At 38.1% G+C, this 21,103-nt stretch overlaps 1 protein-coding gene across 1 annotated transcript in view; it reads right to left on the reverse strand.

Moving 5' to 3' along the window:
* Window positions 1–1,277: 1,277 nt before the first annotated feature.
* Window positions 1,278–21,103, reverse strand: part of EEA1 (early endosome antigen 1) — a 236,008-nt gene continuing 216,182 nt past the window's right edge. Inside the window, exon 31 of the transcript XR_010720805.1 lies at window positions 1,278–1,492. The gene's annotated coding sequence lies outside the window, so the exon portion shown is untranslated. The remainder of the gene's footprint in view (window positions 1,493–21,103) is intronic.

A 21,103-nucleotide genomic window follows, 5' to 3' on the forward strand; every position in this document is an offset into this window, starting at 1 on the left:
TCTGACGGCCAAAATCTCCATGTTCAGTAGCCATTCCTTCAAAAAACACATGGCCAGGCAAGGTCACAGGCCACCTGGAATGTGTCCAGACTGCCATGTGCATGTGTGCCTTTGGGCAAACCACAGCTTTGTGCACCTTGTTTCCCATGCTGCCAATGTCTTTTTATTTGGCAATTAACTTTTGGCATGTAGCAGCTTATGCACATGCAACTTCTTCTCTACCTTCAGTACAGAAACATAGCGAAGACACAGAGACCTCTAGACATGAGCCACAGTCCAGAAATGGCACATGGACTTGCACACAAGTGCTAAAGCCATTGCTATGGGAATACAGTAGGCCAAAGATATGTCTGGTACAAGGTGTAGCAGGTCTTCACCTCCCACACCATGCTGAGAGGAACATGGACTACCACTCCAAGAACATTATTATATTGCCCAGAAAAGATCAGAAATTCCTCTCCACACCTGGCTGGTGTGGTCATATGCTTATGTGGTCATAGGGGTCAGCCACTGCAGAGGTGCTCCTGAAAAATCTGCTACAGAAGTTATGGAGAAAAAAACACCTCCTGGGCACAACAGGGATGCACCCTTACAGAGAGAGAGTGATGAGGCTTCCCATCCACAGCAGCACTTGACCCACATCAAACCAGTCATCCTGAGTCACTTGTGCCTGGATGTGAACTAGAGCGAGCACTCCTTTATCCACTGTCTGCTGTGACATCTTTTGTATTAGGACTAAACTGTTATTTACACAATAAACTTTAATCATAACAGCAGGCAGACCAGATCTTGGGCAGTCACTTGGCACCAAGCTATCAGAGTTCAAGGAATGCCTGGACGACACTCTTACCTATGTGAATTAATCTTAGGTAGCCCTGCGAGGAATAAGGAGTTGGACTCGATGATCTTTATGGGTTTCTTCCAACTTAAGATTTCTGTGATTCTGTGATTTAACTTGCTTCCAGGGCTTACTGCTTTTGACTTAAATGTAGAAGTTCACCCACTTAGTCAATCTCTCTGAAGTGTGCATGTGAACGACAATATTGTGCTATTCTGTTTGTTCCACCATATGAGAAATTCAAGGTCTGTCATAGGCAGTGTTGATTTTGTAATGTAATTTTACCAAACTCTCAACTCCCAGGAAGCGGTCTATTGTACATGCACAAAGTTCAGTCATTTAAATAAATAGGCCACTCCAGAAGCAGTGGGAGCCCAGAATGCAGCAGCAGCTGTATCCTGATTTTTGATAGCATATTAGCTTTAAGTTTGACGACAAAGATCAGCATATTTTGCACCAAGGAGAATTCAGTTCTAGAGTCAGGATAACTTCTTGACAGCTACTGTCCTTTTTCCATGACGTCCATTGTTACCACCAAAGTTTCTTCTGTGGTTTCCTTGGAATGCCTCCTCTTTAATTCATGAATAGGACCTGTTCTCTGCTCTTTCCTTTTCTGTTCTTTCCTTTTCTTTTCCTTTCTTTTCTTTTCAGTAACTGCGATATAAAAGAGAGAGGAAGGGTAGATTTAATATTTCAGATAAAACATATTGCTAGGCTTTTTAAATGTATTTTATCTCAAAATGTAATTACATGTGCCAGTCCCTTTCTACATGCTTCTGTGGAGGTGACAAACAGTCCTTCAATAATAGAGCAAGTTTAAATTGGTATTTGAAAGGTACTTTCTTCCTGTACCTGTAAACCTTTAACCTCTTCTATTTTCCCCTTCACTCATTCCCCTTCTATACATTGACATTGCTGGGGCGGGGGGGGGGGGGGGGGGTGGGGGGGGGTGAGGTATTTCTATTTTTTTGTTACTGGCCCTATTAACAATGTAGCAGAGTGAGACAGTGATGCACCTGCATAGACTAAAAGGATATTGTTAGGCTGGTGTCAGGTCAGATTGGACTTTGAGGAAAGAATCCAATAGTATCCTTTCAAAATGATTGATGCCTTCTTGAGCTTTAGCTTAATAACTTTGTGTATTCTTATCAACAGCTTTGGGTCTGCTGCAGTGAAATTTCCAGCACTGCTCTTGTCATCCCTGCTAAAGTGGATTGTCAAGATTTTTTTTTTTTGTCTTAGGCTAGTGCAGGGCACAGAGATTAAAACTCCTGTCAGCTCCTGCAAATTCCCTTCAGTGTTTCCAACCTACAAATGAAATCTGCTGGGAGCAGGCAGAGGTAGTAACATCACTACTAATGCTAACAGTTATTAAACCCTAGGAACTAAAACAAGTCCTCAATCACTGTGGCTACTATTCATCCCTCCTACTTATAGACCCATCCCCCCAAATCCTTCCCTGAATCCCACTCCAAAAAATCAGCTCAAAATTTCACGCAGGAATTTGTGTTACATGTGTTCAGAGAGATAAAATCCAGCTACATGGTTAACAAAGTGGTCTATTTTTCACCTATTTCAGAGTAATTTTAATTTCAGATCACGTACATGTCAGCACAAGGTACTTGTGGACATTTAAAATCTGACACATTATTTAATCAGGGCTCACTGGTCTTTCCACAGGGTAATTTAGTTTATAACATAGCAGGAAACAAGAGGAAAAGGGCTGAAAGAAAGGAGCTGAGGGGAAGGGAAGCAGAAAATTGAGGGGAAAAAACCTGCAGGAGATAAACCCGACCATTCAGCATTCTGAAGAGGAGCTTATTCATAAAGTTCACTCTTGATGTATTATGATAGACTTTTGTTTTCGTTTATTTCATAACCCTATTGTACAGTAGGCAGCCTGTTGTTTGCTCTAATCATCTGTTTCCATGACGTTCACCTTTATTGATTTAGTTTCCTTCTAAATTTAATGCAGTCTGTGAGATTAAAGCCATTTTTCTCCAGGATGAGTTAGTTAATAGTAGATGTGTTTTAAGCAGCAGAAATCATTTGGATTAGCAAAGAAAACTTATATTTTTTCACAGAAGGTACGTTTCAAGTAAATAAAACCTCTTTACAAAGTTAAGCAATAAAAGGAGAATTCTAGCACATGAACATAATATTTTTAAAGTTTGAAAAAGTGAGTGAAATAAATAGATGCAGCATTCCTTATAGTATATTTATAAGTGCTATCAAGTACTACAGATTTAAAGAATTAGGTACATGGAATTTTATTCTCCACATTCAGATGTTATTTTAATCAGGCTTATAGTTACAATAGGTAAAGAATTATACAAGGTGAAGTAATTTTTCCCAACAGATATAATAATATAAATCATTATTTTGCAAGTATAGCTTTAGAAATTATAAATCAAAACCAGAATTTATTACAAGAATATAATAAACCAAACCCTATATGATTTATGCTTCTGATTTGATTATAGAGCTTATTTTCTTGTCCTTATTACTGCACTAAACTCCCTCCTCCTTGGTGTTGCTCCATTCTCTAATGTCCTCCCTCAAACTTCTATCACACATTTTGATAAGGAAAGCACTCAGGTGCTTCTTGCACACAGTATATTAAACACTGCAAGCTGCCATCCCATAGTCATGTATAGAGGGATGTGATTCTGCAGCTCCTTTCCCTCACTTGAAATCATAATGAATTATCAGAGAAAAACAGAATGAACCAAACCCACTGCAGTAAATGGAAAATCATCTGTTGACCTTGCAGGGCTTTGAACCATTTCTCCCCTAACAGCAGACATTCATTTCCTGCTCTCAGCTTATGCCAGGGCAATATTAAATGTATTACCCAATTCAGCTGTAGCACTTTGTAGCAAAAGAACAGAAAGCACAGGCAGTACTAATTAATACACCTGTATTTATTGTACCATACATAAAATACAGAAAGAAAAAAAAAAAAGTAGTTATTCTAATTGAAAAAGAAACTTCAGATATATCTTCACTTATAGTTTTTCTCAAATAATTTTTTGACATTATTTTTCCATTACCATGATGAAATTTCTGTTTTAAAAGGACTCTCATTAATTAATTATACATTTATCTTATAAATATTTGAACTACATATTGCTTTCTGCTAAAATGGTACACATTTACTGGAAGAGAAACCAAACGGCAGCTGCAGAAACACACTTCCTGTTGATAACAAAACCTGAGCTCTGCATGCTTACAAATTATCATCTGTTGTCTAGAGCTTCCCCTATATAGTTTCAGCTGTGTTTTCCCCAGCTATTGTTTTGTTTTCATCCATGGGAGTTTTCCAGAATTCCTCTGAAACTGGACAAAAAAAATTATTGAATGTCACCATGGTAACAAACAAAAGAAAAAATAAAAAATAATTTAAGCAGACCAATGAAGCAGGGCACAGACCAAGGCACTGGTGCTTTGTCCACAAGTAAAAACAATCCAGGGACCTATTTAAAGGTGTTGAACTCATAGAATATTTTAATAATATACTCTTTCATTTAGAATTGAGGATTTTTCTCTACTCAGAAGCTGTAATGTATTATGTGTGGCATTAATTAGCGCATATATCTTTGTGTAATATATATCCTCCTTGGAGACTGTTTTAAGACAACATCAAGGTCACATCATTGCATGCTCAAAAAATCAAAGTTAAAACTAAAAGAAATCAACAGAAAAAAAATTACAATTGCATATGAGCTTTTTCCCTCCTCACACACAAAAATAAAAGACCAATTAGTCAGCCAAACGCCATTTCTTGTACTTGACAGCAGAAGAGACCTTCTGGATTAATGAGGCTGATCCTCAGCTATTTTAAGCAACCACTTGAATAAACAAAGATGCGAAAACACTGGATTCCTTAAAACACCTATGAATTTTGCAATTATGATCCTGTCAAGAAGCTGTCCCAGAGCTTTAATCCCGTGCTGTCTCTAAAACATCTTCCCATTCGCATTCAAGTTTATTTGTTGCCAGCTCTTATCTACCTTTTTTCCCAGAGCAAGTACTGTCTTTAGTTTAAAAGACTCCTCTGTCGGAAGTACCATCACATAGTCTTTCAGAACCTTATTTTCCGTCAATCTTCGTCCTATGACTCTAAACAGTTGGGTTTGGTCTTTTTTATTTCTAAGATCTTCTCTCCTTTCACTTCAAGTCCTGTAGACTTTCACTTCAAGTCTTGTAGACTGCAACCCTGTAGTCCTCTTCAGTTGTTCCCATGTAATTCTATTTTCACTGAGCAGCAACGAAGTCCAGGTACAGTTTACCTGAACTCTTTTTGATAGGATTAATGAGTCTTTGACTCATTAATCCTATCAAATAATTCCTCTGATACATTGTGGAAAATATTATCATACTATCCTTCTCTTAGGCTCTGTAGAATCCATGTGTGTTTGAAAACACCATGCTAAACTATGCTGAAAAAGTGTATGACAGCATTTTATCTCTTCATGCAAAATAGAACTGAGACTTTAATTTTTCTGGTTTTCACCTCTTCCCTTTACAAAACAGTATATTTTATCAAAACATCTCTACCAAGTCAACCTCTGTGAAACCCTATGTTTATCAGCAATTAAAAGTTCTATTTTATCCTGCAATCAGAAACACAAAAGAGAAGGCATTTCTTTATTTAACATGATGGTCACAATATGGAACCCTTACAAAGATCAAAACAAATCAAATAAAAATGTTTAATTCTAATTTTCAGATGCTTTGTTCACTATATATTCTATATGTGATACTTGTGTCCATATGTGAATGATGATGTAGTTATTCTCAAACCCTCCTGTCTGTAGGAAAATCCCTGACAAACAAGGGAACAGAAGAAACACAAGAGAAAAAGACGTTCTTTTGATAGTAGGAGCTCATTAGAAGAGATAGTGGCAGACTTTTGAATAGCTGAACTGTTTCCATCATCTTACTTGCAAAGAAAGCAAGCAAATAAAGCCTTGGGAATAATGGTCTATAAACAGCTTGCTTCAAAAGTAATTGACAACCTCGATTGCTATGATACTTCAGTGTCAGGGAAAAGTATCTGAAATGCTTTCAGCACTGTGTTGGAAGCCCTTTTTCCTTATTGACTGCAGGAAAGAGTCATAAGTATTTTCTGCTTTTGTTGCACATAATTATAAAGCAGGTGCAACACAAACTAAAAGAGTGGGGTTTAGAAACAAAGAGTAGATTTGATAGACTTTTCACCACAAAAGCAAATTCTTTAAATCAAGTGTACATTTGCATTCCTGCAATCATAAACACTTTGATAGGGAGCTAGTCTATGAATGTGCTCAGCACTTTGGCGGACGCATTTCTTTCATAGCTGCAATTTTAGAGTTGTGCAAAAGCTACAAAGTAAAGTATGGCCATTGACCACGTTTCAGTTTAAAAACACAGAGCAGCAGCTCAGTGTCACCTTGAAATAGCACAGGGCTATGTGGGATAATGGATCTGTATATTTGCAGTTCAGAGTTCGTGTGGGTGTGGAGCTGATGGCAGCAAAACCAGGCAAAGCATCAGCAAGGGAGTTGTAAGCTTCCCTTGCCTCGGTCAGGGTCTGTTTCACCCCTACTACTGCAGGCCAGGGCAGAGACTTCCAGATGAGTCACTGCTGTGGTGAGAGTTTCTGATGATCAACAAAGAGAAAAAAGGTGAAATCAAACTCATTGTCTCATGTTTTCTCACCTGGAATTTGGTTGCAGGTGTCTAGAGAGGGAACTTAAATGAATGATAGTAAAGCATTTCTTGGCTACAGGAAATTAAAGCTCAAAAATAAAAACTATTGCACCTCTGTATCACCACTATGATGTGATTAAACAGATATAATTACCTTTTTTTTTTTAAATTAGTGTCATAACTGTAGAGAAGAACATTACAAATCAATGAAAACTGCAAATAGTGGCTCAAAGATGCAAAGATGAGTCCACCAGCATAAAAATAACACACTGGAACACAGCTGTCAGCATAGGTTTACCCCAGCAGAAGAGTTAATATATGAATACCAGAGCTGGCACAGCTCACAAATGATGAGCATAAAAGCCAAGGAGCTGCTCTGCCAGCCCGACCTGTGAAAGCCACTACAGCTGAGGAAGAACTGATGGGCACGTTATGAAGGAGATGCACACCAACTCACAGCAGTTCCCTGGGCCACAGTATGCTCCTGCCAACAGATTGCTCTGAGCACAGAGGTGCAGAGGTGTTGGTATTCTGTACAGACACCCACCATAATGACTAATCAGTAAGGCCCTAGAGATGTATGAAGGTGTATCTTCAAAGACACCCTTGTGAATTTTCCACCTGTTTCTGAATTTAAGAGCTTTTGGGGCACGTGCTGACTCTCCTGTGCTGCTACTCCAGTTGACAAATAATAATAATAAAAACCCTATTGCAATGCTTCATGATTAGTTCAATGCTCTATTATTAGGAAGAGATGACTTTTCAAGGCTGAACTTCACTCCTTTTTCAAAAAAGGCAGTTCTTTAATTTGCCATCCAAACCCCCCCTAAAGCCAGGAAAAATATCTGGCTATTGGGTGATTAGTGCTTTGAATATGAAAAATTCTTCCACATCTACCAAGGGAGACAATTAAAAGAAGGCTAATTTGATTTTGTGTTCTTTTGTCATCTGCTAATGAGCCTTGAACGGATTCATAGAATCATACAGAATAGTCCTGGGGTTGCACTGATATTACCTTGAAGCTTAATGCAGTCTTAGTCATATTTACCTCATAGTTGTTTGCATTGCAATATTTACCACGGAAATAGGATTTTAATTCAACTCAGACCTGCTTAATCTCTGTTGCCTACCCGTATGTCTGGCAAGTTGAGAGACTTAAGTGGTAACTAATCTAAACAACATATGTACCACTGATTTACTCATCTAACTTTATATTAATGCAAGTGAAAAATGGTCTTAGCATGTGTGTCAGATGAAGCAGGATTGATGAGTACTGTGTAAAAATCTAGAACTACATAATCTTAGTTGATCTAATTTGTTGGGTCTTGTCATTGCTTAATGCTTAGACTCCATCCAGGGTAGAAAAAAAGGAATAAAAGCTGAAAAATCCTGGGTTTGCGCATATATATATATATATATATATATGTATGTATGTATGTATGTATGTATATGTATATATGTGTGTATATATATGTGTATATATATATATGTATATATATGTGTGTATATATATATATAGCGGGAGAAAGAGAGAGTTCTCCTAAAGGGTGATGCAAAAAGCACTAATTAAATTATATAACTGATAAAATACAACTCTGCAGCTTCATAATTTGGTTATAATATTGCAAAAGGCTTCACTGAACATGAAAAAAGCAGCACTTAATCATAGATATGTACTGAGCAAGAAAATGCTCTTGATCAGAGGAATGGCACACACTGAGACTTTCCTCCTGTAGCGTGAGCTGCTAAATACTAATCTATTCCCATAGAGATGAAAACTGAGGATGAAGGGCAAAGCTAATCCTGCCTAGATTTTGACCTTTGATTCTAGGAAGAATAGGCCCTTTAGACAGGAAAAGGAAATACTACTATTCAGTATTTTTTGTCCTGTGTTTATGTGCAAAATCTTTTTTCACCCTGAATAAAATGTTTATTCAGCTCTTTGCCCCTGAAATTTTCACTCTTTCCCCACACCTATTCTTTGTACATACTTCAGATTAGTGGTTCTCAGTTTTATCTAGCCTGGGCATAAATCTGTTTTTTGAGGGTGACATGTCTGGTATTAATGGGGAAACATTCTGGTCTTTCAAAATTCAAAGAACATCTTTCTCTGTCAGTGCAGTATTTGGAGTATGTACGTAAAACTGTATTTTATTTCTTTACACACACAGCATGGGACGGTTAAATCCTATTCCTATTACTCAGTTTTCTTATACCTATTCTATGCTACATCATTCCTATTGCATAAAACCAAGGTGTGAACAGAGAGAAGGATTTAAGCATTCGTTTCATCTTTCAGGTTATACAAACAATCTTGAATCATTTGGGTTGGAAAAGAACTCTAAGATCATCGAGTCCAACTCTGACCCCAGCACCACCATGTTCACCAGTAAGCCATATCCCTAGGTGTCACATCAACACATTTTTGAAGACTTTCAGAGGTGATGACCACTTCCCTGGGTGGCCTGCTCTAGGGCTTGAGAACTCTTTTGATGAAGAATATCTCAATATCCAATCTCAAATTTCCTCAGGCCATTTGAGGCCCTTTCTTCTTGTCCTGTCACTTGTTACTTGAGAGAAGAGATGGACCTCCACATGTCAAGAATCTCCTTTCAGGTAGTTGTAGAGAGAGATAAGGTGTCCCCTCAGCTTTCTTTCCTCCCGGCTAAACCACCTCACCTCCCTCAGCTGATACAGATCTACAGCTGATTTTTGTGATGCACAGACAGGCATATCTTCTCTACCACTTTCCATACAGTCTTCCCCTCCCTATTCAGTCTTTCTTGATAAAAAAATTACTCCAGAACTAATTTAGAGAGGAGTGTGGACCTGCTGCTTTAGTAAGGCAGTGGATCTACTTACATTTAATGTGATGAATCTCAGTTGACCTGAAAGCAGAAACATGGAGTGCCAATCTTTACTGCCCAAAATCCGTCACTTCCAAGGTCATTTACCAGTAGAGGCAGAACCAATCGAGCACTTTCACTACCTCTTCTGCCTTGTAACAAGAATCTGGAAATATGGGTCAGATGGATGTACCAGTGTCCTGCAAAATGGCTCACAGGGCAGCTGCTCCAGTTCAGCCTTGCTGGAGCCTGTGCCCAAAACCTAAGTGATGTCATTTGTTTTTCTGAAGGCTCAGAATGATCTTTTAGGAAGCTGGTAGCTACTTGCTGGAAAGTGCTCATAACACAGTACAAATTTATTTCAGTGAGAACCTCAGTTGTCCACAGCACTACCTCCCAAATTCTTGTAGTCTGCCAAAGATGCAAGATGCTGTTAAGGCAGAGAATAAGTGCAAAGCTGTTCCAGGCAAAGCCACAACAGATAAGAGTGAGTTATGGAAGTGTTTTCTAATGTAAATCCTTCCTATTTTTAACCCTCCATTCTTGTAAATACCTTCTTCATTTTGCCTCAAGCTTTCTGGAAAAAATAGGATCAGATCTGTGAAATTCAGACAGTTTTTGTTGGTTAGCTAGAAATGAAGAATGAGCCAAAATCAGGCATGAAATTGAAAACTGTTCTCTTTGTGATAAGGAACACTGTCAGAGGCCTTGGATGAAATACTTGACCTAGCAGCCTTTCCATCTCTAATGTCTTTGATAAAAGTGATCATTAGCACTTTTCTTAATTATGCATAATATTTCTGGTTATCTGGATTTCTTGCTTTGTCCCCATCAAGTTCTTGCAGATCAATTTCATCTTTTTTGAAGTTATTGCTAGGTTTTAATATAAAAAATTAAAGATATAATTACCTTCATTCCACGTCTGTAGAGCACCAGCTGCCAAATTTGCCTTCAATCCACATGAAACTAACTTTAGGGTTTTATAACATCTTCAGCTTCACCTTTGCGAATTATTTAATTCAACAAAAACAACATAGCATTTGAAAAGAAACATTAATATAAGTAATAAATTATTGGGAAATGCAGAGGATGAGAGAAATGATCATGTTACGTTTTTCTAACCACAATAGTCTGTAAGGATTATTCATGTACAGCTCATGAATATCCTTTATACAGTTATGGGTCAGGGAAGACAAGGCTGAACCACTGTGGCTATCAAGATGAGGGAAAACAGCATGGTGCAGACATCCCCAAGCCAACAGCAATCTGAGCCCATTGGCTCACATGCAGTGGCCACTGAGGTTCCAGATTATTATTCTTCCTACAGAGCGCAAGCCTCAAGCCAAAGCTGCTCTGCCTCAGTAGCAAGAGTTTCTCTAGCCCCTGGTTTCTGTGGTGTCCTCTCTTCTAAAGTTGCAAGGAGAGGTTGGACAGAGAATGGGAAGGAATAAAGAAAGGACAACCAACTGGGGCCAAGCGTTAAGGAGCAGTCTTTCCTAAAAGACATATAAAATTAACAGCACTCTTTTTAATAAACTAATAAATGTGTAAAATTCATAAATTAACATGTAGTGTGGGAAAGTTTGCTGTACCAAATTGATAAATATCCGTGGGCTTAACAAACTTTTGCAATAATGCCACCCTTTGTCAGCCTTTGCATTTGCCTAGAAAAAGTAATGGGATTTTGTCTGACCCACCTATTCAAATAAACTCAATTTTAGATATGTTACAGTACTCAATTCTCTACAGTTCTCAAAATCCCCACATGGCATAGATGCCATGTGCTGTGCTTGTTTTACCTAGAACAGCCAGTGCCTGCTATGTGGGGATATTCTCTTTAAGCTGGATGCTAACACTGAGCCACATTGCTTTCACAATTAAGTATCAGATACATGTCATCAGACTGCTGCCTAACCTTCTTTGCTCAGCTTTGGCGATTCTTTTAGGGGCAGTTATATTCATTGATAGTTACAGTGATGCCTTAAATGGATGTTTCGCAGACATCTCTTTGCTCTGATCTCACTCTTTAGAAAACAACCCTATCTGTCCCGATTTCATCAGCAGATAAACGAGTCATCTTCCCAACTTTGTCACATGTTGACAAATAGGCATATGCCTTCAGTGGGGAAGCTGAGATGATGTATGGATATCCAACTTTTTACTTCAGTTCACTGGCCAGAAGCACTTCAGTTTTGTCCAGCTATTTTTCATCAAAATCTTGCGTAACCATTTTCACCCTGTCATTTTACAGATGTGAAGACATTGGTTTTAGCAAAAGCCTTTACCATTTTCCTGGAAGCTACAACACAACATTGTTTGTCCTGGATCATAAACAATGACCATATTTTATCCTATGATCTTCTAATTTGATCTGAAATTTAGTTGATGCTATGAGCAATATTATGAAAATACTAAACACAACAATGAAGGGTGAGATTTCCGTTTCATGGTATTGCTCCCCTTTGAATACTGCTACTGTGCCTGCAGTGGAAAAGAACTTGTCTGCAGGTCACCTTAAGATACATTGTTAGTAAGGAAATAAGTGACATGAAATTTAATCAAACGATTTGGAAGTCTTTCTGGGAAAATTTTGGTTTTTTCCAGTTTCACTGTGTCAGGAATTTCAAAATAATTTTCTAAGGAAGGATCTCCTAGCCCCTCTTTCTCTTCATACAGTAAAACTTGATGTTGTACTGTTCCACCAATACATTAGATTAAATTTGCAGAAGAAAAAGATAAATATTCCCAGAAAAATCTGTATTTTGAAATTCTGTTTGCAGAGTGTTATTGCCTTATACAGCAGATGTGAAAGTGAGAAAGATTTTGTCTAATGAGGATTCCTCTCTGTCTTGGTTTAGATAGACAGGTATCTGCCAGGGAGGGTTGGAGTCTCCCTTAAAATGTAAGCCCCTCTCGCCCTTTTCCAAATTATCATAAATTTGCAATTAAAAGGCTGTCAGGCAAAGATTTTGGGAATAGGTATAGCAGTTCTTTACTAGGGATATAAAAAATACAGATGTTGTAGTACAGAAGAATAAGCAAACAAATAAACAAACAAGAAATCCTAGAAAACTTTGAGAGAGTCAGAAATTCAACCTGACACCCTGTTGGTCAGGGTGTTGGAAGCAGTCCAAAGTAAGCCCTCCTGGAGCGGCAGATGTGGTTCTGTTGGAGTAGAGATGGTCCCGTTGAAGAAAAAGGGTCCAGTAATGGTGAAATGGGTCCGGTCTTCCTCCAGGGATCCGGTGGAAAAAAAACTGGATACCTAGTGGGACTGTGGCTCCTTTTTATCTAGGTTAAGATGGTTTGGCTCCTCCTCCCTGTGTGGAGCAGCTTACAATAGCGCAGTGTAATGTGTAATGTCATTGACGAGCTCTTAATGGTCCATTAGCAGAAGACATTCCCATGGAAGTCGTGAAACAATGAAGAGAGATAAGTAGCACTCTACCATCTGATAAAGGACACTGACCCATTTGGACAAAGATAAGCAATTCTGCTCCACCCAGATGGAATAGAATAACATGCTCTTTACAAAACCCATGACACTCTCCCTTGTGTTTTTGCAAGTATTAGGCCTATGCTAAACAGAATGCACTAAGAATCTTCAGCTAAAGAAAGACTTCTTATGATTGATGGTCCTAAATGCTTCAAGACTGAGATCTTAGAAGAACTTTGGGGAATACCTTATTAACTTAATACATTGGTATTTTCTGCTTGATCTGCAGGTTTTTCTACTTTCTTGGTTTGGGTTGGGATTTTTTAATTTGTTTTCCCTTTTTCTGTGGCTAATATTGATGAAAAATGTCACTGATAAAGAGAATGTATGATATTATAACAAAAAACTGAAATCCTGCTAGAATGACAGCTATAGCAAGGACTCTTTAAAAGTACTTGTCATGCTACAGTCATCTATGTGCCTTTCTTTTAAACTGGTATTTAAAAGTACTAAATAATTCCATCCACTCCATCATGAAGCAGGAATTGAATATGAGAGAGCAGATGAAAATGAAAAACTATCTTGCCACTCTTGAGTTAACCTCTCATAGAAATAAATGGGTGCATTCTCATGTTCAACAAAGAGAAGGGTAATGGACAAGGGAAAACCATATTTTTTCATTGTCCTTCTTGGCATCAAAGCCTAAGTTTCTTGTAAAAGAATAACAAAAATAGAGATACCTAAGGAAGAAAATGGTAATCTCCCAGCATAATCAATATGTTTCTGAAGTAACAGCTTCCCTACAAGCTGCTCTGCACTGGCACCACTCTGCTCACAAAGAGCCTGGAAGACACTATTCATGCAGAAGTCTAACACAGTGAAGACAAAGTTTATGGCTTCCCTTGTCCTGGCCCACACAATTCTAGATGAGGCAAATCAATGGAAGATATTTTTGTCCTCTCTTCAGAGAGAGAAAGAAAAAAAAAAAAAAAAAAAAAAAAAAGAGAGAGAGAGAGAGAAAAAACCCCAGAATAACATTGCTACCACTAGCCTACTTTATAAGGCAACCCTGAAATCCCTAATCAATAGCTTATTTGGACCTGAGCCACATCAGTTATCTGTATTTAAACCTTTTTTGGGTTTTTGTCACTGAATCAAACACATTAATCAACATAGCTGATGAACTCTGATTTCAGATGGTAATGTCTTTCTGAAAGTGTCACCTATAGAATCATAGATACGGTGCAGAGACCAGCTTAACACTGCTCACCTCAATAAATGGGCAAGTCAAAATGTGTATTTTAGTCTCATCACAATCATTTAGCCACTGAGTGGCCTTGACAACTGATTATCTGACTTCTTTATGGTGTCTGTCCTTGAAGGATATTGCAAACAACCAAACTTCAAATAAAAAAGCTCAGCTCTATAAAAACGAAAAAAAAATAAGCCAATTATTAAATGCTACTGTGTTCTACTGAGGTGTTGCTAAGTGTCCTTCTCAATCTGTTCTGAAATGCACTAATCACATTTATCTCCACAATCTACCAGATATTTGCTTAGTGATATTGCATTTTTTATTACCATCTACAACTGTAACCTGTGGTCATGTCACTAAAAACAAAACCAATTCCTCATTAATAGCAAAAAAAGGCAGATTACTTTTCAAGGTTTTATTTATGCTATTTTGGGACTTACTGGTACTTTAAATGCATATCTGCATTTAACAATCCAATTTCTACATATATATAGCTTTGCAGTGGAAGAGGGAAGCTATGACACTGCATCAGCTTGTTTGCTAAGAAGCAAAAATATCCAGGGACTTCAAATGGGAAAGAAACCTATAAATGACAGCCATGAGAGAGAGCTAGAGCAGTAGCTCCCTGCCTCCCTCATTTCAGCGGCACTGGAACAGCTGAAATTGAATAGCCTTTGGGTGAACCTGTGCTTTAAGACTGAAAGGGAAAAAACCCTCAGAAACTAAATGCACTCTGCACTAAAAGAGATTCAGAGACTACTTGGCTCTTTCAGAGTGGCACACGCCACTCTGCTCGGTTTAATGGAGCCCCCCTACAAAAAGACAGGCTGGGAGATCTGCCAAGTGAGGCTTGAAGAAAACAAAAGTATTATTATGAAAGAAACCAAGAACAGCACTATCATAAAAGGGACTCAAATTTTACTTGTACATAGTTTACTACTCATATATTGCAAGTAGACTCTGCAAATTATCTTATACAGAAAACAATCCAAGTCAGTAGGATATTTTCTCAGCTTTTCAGGCTAAATCTTTTATAGATTAGAAATGCATAATGTCAAATAATTCAGCACTTCTATTTCCTTCCTCAGCCATTTTTCTCTTGATGCTCTCTTCTTCAGGCACATGTAGCCTAATGTGGGCATTGTCTGCAAGGATACATCATGTGTGAACTGGTCAAATCTGTTATGGAAGAATCAATTCTCCACAAAAGAGCAGGAGCACCAAGACAAGGAAACCTCTCTAAATTTAACAATTTCTTTCCATGAGCACATGAAAGCATAATTCAAACGGAGGATGAATCCAAGTAAAGACACCATATATGGAGCCTCATTGACAAGTGGGCATTGGAGAAAGGTAGATGTTTACAATAAGTGTTTGAAAGTGTTTCTGAATCAAGGGGATGCCTGGGAGTGGGCTTAAAAGAAGGTGAAATTGCTATCTTTTCAAAAATAGGGAAAAAAACCCAAGAGTAGGCAGCTGCCAAACCTAAACTGTATTAGAAGAAATGCTGTTTTCATCTGATTAATAAACACTTCAGAGTTCACTGAAGGAACTGGCTGCAGCCTATCGCTCTTCATCAATTGTTTTCCATTTACACATGGATTTGATTGAAGAAATTCCTAATTTCCTGTAATTTTGGAAAAGCTTGTTTTGCAAAGGATCATCATCTTGGTGGGAGGACAGGATGCATTATTTATTTTCCTTCTTACCCCATCACTGTAGTCTCAGGTCACGCACATAAGCATCTGAGAAGATAATCTCTAGACTTCCCTGTATTCAAGTCTTCCAACCATAGGGCTGTCAGCTGTACTCTTTCCCAAAAACACCAGGATAACCGCTCTCTCTTTTACATCCCTATCATCTCAAAACTGCTTCCCTACTTTTGTCACACTATTCTCCACATTTTCATAACCCTTCTCCTATTTCAGTAGCAATTTCCTACTTCCTAAGCTGTCTTCCTTATTAGTGCAGTCATGATGCTGCCTTGACCCTGCCTGGCTTCTTTTTCCAGTCTCCCCAGGTGATTCACATAAGTCCACAAAAGTTCATAGTCTTTTCCTTGGAAATCAGCACAATGGCTTAATTCCCATGGCGTAATATATGAAATTATTGCTTTCAACACAGAATTTATGTTACCTTCTGACATTCCTATGTTAAGACCCTTAAATTGCTTATTCCTTTCATACACCCTTCGGACCTTTCTTCCACAAACCCTGTGCTGAAAAAGGTGTGCTTAAAATGAGATCCCAGTTCTGTGGCCAAGTCTGCTTCTTCCGTGCAGGTCTCATCATAGAACCCATTCCTTTCCACAGTGTCGCTATTCCTTCACTTCCTTTTCTGCACTGTCACATTCATCCCATTAGATATTTAGTAGGTAAATTAATTTTAAAAAAAGAAAGAATGCAAAATAAAAATTTGATTACTTCGTAGAAGAATCAGACTAGAACATCAGTAAAATTTCTCAAAAAGTCCTGTAGAAGTTCTACCAGCCATTGGTCCACAAAGGTGATAATATCTTCAGCACAAGGGCTTGTTCTGTTATTATATTTTACTACAGTAGTATAATATATATTATATATACTATATATATTTATTATTCTATAGTATATATATTTCTGTATTCTATATTCTATATTCTGCATTATGTATTATGTATTATATATTATGTATAGAATTTATATATACTATATTATTATATAGGTTATATTTATTTTTCTATACCAAAAGAGCCTGAGTCTCACTATAAATGTAAATCAACGGCATTGTTAAACAGAAATGATAGATATCAGAGGAAGCAAAAGATGAAGCCCAAGTAGTGGCCTGAGATTCAGGTGCTTTCAAATTAATTCAGGTTCCACCTGAATGCAAAACCATTGATGTGCCCGGATAGGTGATTGATGTTTCTGTGGCTCTCTGTGGTAGAACAACACTAAGTGTCCCTAGCATCACTGTCCTGCCATCTCTACCATTAGCACTGTGAACTACTCAGGGTAGAGTCCCCCTCACCCTACATAATCATATGTAGTTTCTTTGCCTGCAGCAAAGAGAAACTCCAAATTCTTTTGGGCTCCTGGGCTTTAACATATTATAACTGTTTCATTAGGAGTTTACTAGTAATATAGCAGTTACTGGTAATGCTCAAAAATGCTTTTCTTTTTTTTTTTTTTTTCTTTTTCTCACAGACATAGGCACACACACCCCATTCACACAGGCTTTCTTTGGCTGCTAACACCACCTCACACTGACCTTTGAAATATGGAAATAAAAGTGCTCAGAAATAAAGCTGGCAGCAACAGCAGCCCAACTGTCGTCATTTAAAATCTGAAACAAGTGGGGCCATAGTTTGCAAGCAGTCTTCATAATTACTTGAAGCAGTTGTCACTCTGGCTCTAGTTTGTTCATTACACCCCAAACAAACAGCTGATATTTGTTAAAGCACATAAGCCACTCTGTTGAGGCAGGGTTCTTTATTGTGAGGAACCCTGCAGCTGCAAGTCACACGGAGTTCATAGTATTTCCTGATTTCCTTTGCTTTATTTGCTTCCCTGCATTCCCTTTACAGCAATGGCTTTTTTATCAGAGAGAGAGAGTTAAAAAACCAAACACAATAAGGTAAACATTAGCTGACATAAAGCTTAATAGGCTTACGGTTTATGACCCAAATCTGGTTCCCATTAAACAAATACTTTTGCTGTCGTAAAGAATGCTTAGCAATAAGAAAGTCATGGATGGAATTTGAGACTTCTGAACTCCAATGAAACAACTGCCACTTAGAGTTCAGCACCCTACCTCTGCAGTTACCTGAAAGGGAAGAAAATGGATGGCATCCATCTGAGCAGAATTGGGTGATTTTGGGGAATTTCCTTTCTTTGCTGCTTTGCATCCTCAAAATGGAGGCCGAGGCTACTGTTCTGCAATAGTTTACGCTCAACTGGTGGATGGTTGTGATCTCCTCTGATGAGCTACTGGGTGAAAGATTCCCTTTCAGTCTGCAGTTGGCAGGTCTCCATGGCTGCTGGTAGAGATGAAGGAATGGAGAAGGTGTGCAGAAAGCATAATTGGTTTCCTCTGTGCTGTATGAGGGAATAAATCCTGTCTGATAAGACTTTTTTTGCTCTTACTTTGGCAACGTGAGCTTGAAAAAATAAAAACAATTTTAAGTTTTAATTAAAAGTGCTGCAGTAGGCCAAAGAAGCTGTCACACTCTGGTACAAGATTAAACTTAAAATAAGTTCTAGATGTTGTGTGAACAGAGATCTCAGCCTGGTCATCTTCACAGCAACAGTCACTGGAGGAAATAATAAAATTTCTTTTAAAGAAGAGAAGAATTAAACAAAACTATGAAAGATTTTAAATGTCACATATTTCATTTTGATTGCATCTCTTAATCCCTTTCTAATTACTTTCAGAGAATTTTTATATGCAAACCCCATGTTTGGCAGTCTTTCAGATGATATGAAAGATGTTATTGGTTGTCCTTGTTGGACGGGAAGAATAACTGAGATGTTGTTACTACAACACTTTAAAATGTGCATAAGACAAACAGTCAAGGTAAGAAAAGACCTGTAAAGGGAGAAAATGTGATTTATTTCTATCCTGTTTAGTTGTAGATCCAAGTTCTTTGGTGTGGAAACATGAGTCCAGCACATTGTCTAGACTGACATCTGTGCATCTGGCAAATAAGTAGCAATGCTGAGCTATTTGAGATAATGCTTTTACGTAGACAGACAAAAGATACATTCCTAGACTGCTAATCAATCTTTCCATTAAACATGAGACAATGAGAAAGAAAGAAGGAAAGTGAGAGGTAGTGGAGGTGGTCTTGTAGGTGGGGATGGTAAAGTCATGTATCTAATAACTTCGAGAAGGCCCAGGAAGGAGGAAAATGTTCATATGTTCTTCTCACAGGAAAGGTGTAAAAAATGTAAAGCTCAATGGAGTGAAATTGGGTAGGAGGTGGGGCACATTACATGAAGTTTTCCATACAGTCACTTCCAGTCTTCTGCTAAAAATCTATAAATATGCAGTATGTGGAACAAGTTAGGTTTTCATTATTCACAATTTAGGCCTTTAATTTCTCATTATCTTTCCTACATAGTGGCATATATTGCTTGCTCTCAACAGAGCTTACTTTGTCTTTTTGCTCTTGTTTGAGCCTGGCTTTTCTACTTTGCATATAAGGGGTCAAGTTAGACCTCTGCTATTTTGACAAGCACTGGAAAAACCAAGGGTCTGGAAATAAAAATGGAATAAACTATCCATAATCTCAGCCTAGAGTATTTGCCACAAATACAACACAGTATTTGCTAAGTGGAGATATGCCTACAATACATCCTTAAGAAGGGGCTAGGTGAACTTCCCAGGTCACAGCTCTCAGCTCTGATAGGTGTTCTGGCCACTCCCTTACTCCACACTGAGATAAATCTCAAGATGTGAAATCCCATCCTTCCATGCTTGCACTTTCAGGCAAAATAGAAGGGGAATCATGAGGCAAGAAGGGGAATTTTAAAGTGTACAACCAATTCCCAGTCTACAGTGTTAGGGACAGGAGTGCAGGGAGTATCTGTGCCTTCCTGCTCTGCAGGCAAGACATGGTCACTCTGACCCTGTCTCTGGTGGCACCAAGCCAGTGCTGCAGTGCAGTCAGAAACAAATTCCTTTAGTCTGGATGGCAGTTTTCTGTAATTCTGCTCAACCAATTTTTCCATTTCTACATAAGTTAAACCATGCCCAACACTAAGCAAACTGCAAGGATGCAGAAATAATAATAACATCATGGGTTAAACTTGCAAAACTATTTGTTTCAGGATTCCGTCCCAAGTATCAGTGAATTATTTGTGGGAAGGGTGAGGTAGAAACGTGATGCTCCAGTAGATAACCCAAGCTGAGTAATTTATTACAAGGCATGAGCTTCCATCCTGTGCTTCCTGGTTTTCTTATATGCATAAATAAACTGGGTTTCATTGGAGCTTTGGCAAGCCTGGCAAATCTTTTCTGCAGAAGATTTTCAAATTATTTTCCTTAGCAGCTCTGCCAGTAAGTGCACCCACTGAAAAGATAGCAGAATATTTGCAAGAAAGGGTGACAGCAAAGTAGCAATCTCCTAATATCCTTCTCCAGACATGCCCTTCAATGACCAGAAAATGTTTTATGTTTGAAAATTTTGAAAGCAGGGGATAGAGCTGACAAAGATCAAAGGGAACATGGAAGTGTGAAGAGCTGCCAGAAGAGAGAGGTACTGGGCATAGAACCAAGCTGAATCCTCTGGAGAAAGTTTAAGATTTATTGATTGAAAGACTGAGACTGTACTATAATGATATAGAAATACATGTTAACGATACTGTTAAGCATTATAAAATTATCTATATCTCAACTGGGAAGCAATGTTTCTAGGAAAAAACTGTCAAATATCTTTCCTTTCAGTAAGTGTTTCCTTTGTCTCACTAATTAAACTGCCTGCTCATACTGTGACAAACACTGCAAAGCTGTTGCTACTTCTAGGTGGACTGAGGGCAGTCAAAAGCCAAAGTAAAAAGCATCTTAATAAAACAGTACTGCAACCAGTGTGTATTGAACTCTTATCCAGTGTATACTTTTATGAAATGCATTTTAAGAGACAAAATTTCAAAAGCAAGTATCTAACAGGGATTTGGGGTTTTTTTGTTTCCCCAATTTTCTCATTTTCCCTCTCTTTCCTGAATATACTGTATTATTTAGGTATCTTACAAGATAGACAGTGTTGTCCCTCAATTTAAATACTGGCAAAGGAGCATTAGAAAAAGTGACAAGACTATCATTCATGCGAAAGGGTCACACTAGTGGCTTGTTACTTCATTTTCATGACAAAGATTGCACATGACATTTGATACCCAACATCTTTCAAGAAATATAGTGAAGTGCTCCACCATTTTGACCTTTTCTTGGGTCTTTATTTCTGATTGGCTCATCCATTCCTCTCTTTCCCAGGCATTACGGCCCTATCAATCAAGGAAATAGAGATTAGAGTCCACTCTGAAACAATGTGTGTTTAAAGG

The sequence above is a fragment of the Chamaea fasciata genome, unplaced genomic scaffold, assembly GCF_029207755.1.
Source record: "Chamaea fasciata isolate MVZ Bird 193981 ecotype frontalis unplaced genomic scaffold, bChaFas1.0.hap1 SCAF_5, whole genome shotgun sequence".
NCBI lineage: Eukaryota > Metazoa > Chordata > Aves > Passeriformes > Sylviidae > Chamaea > Chamaea fasciata.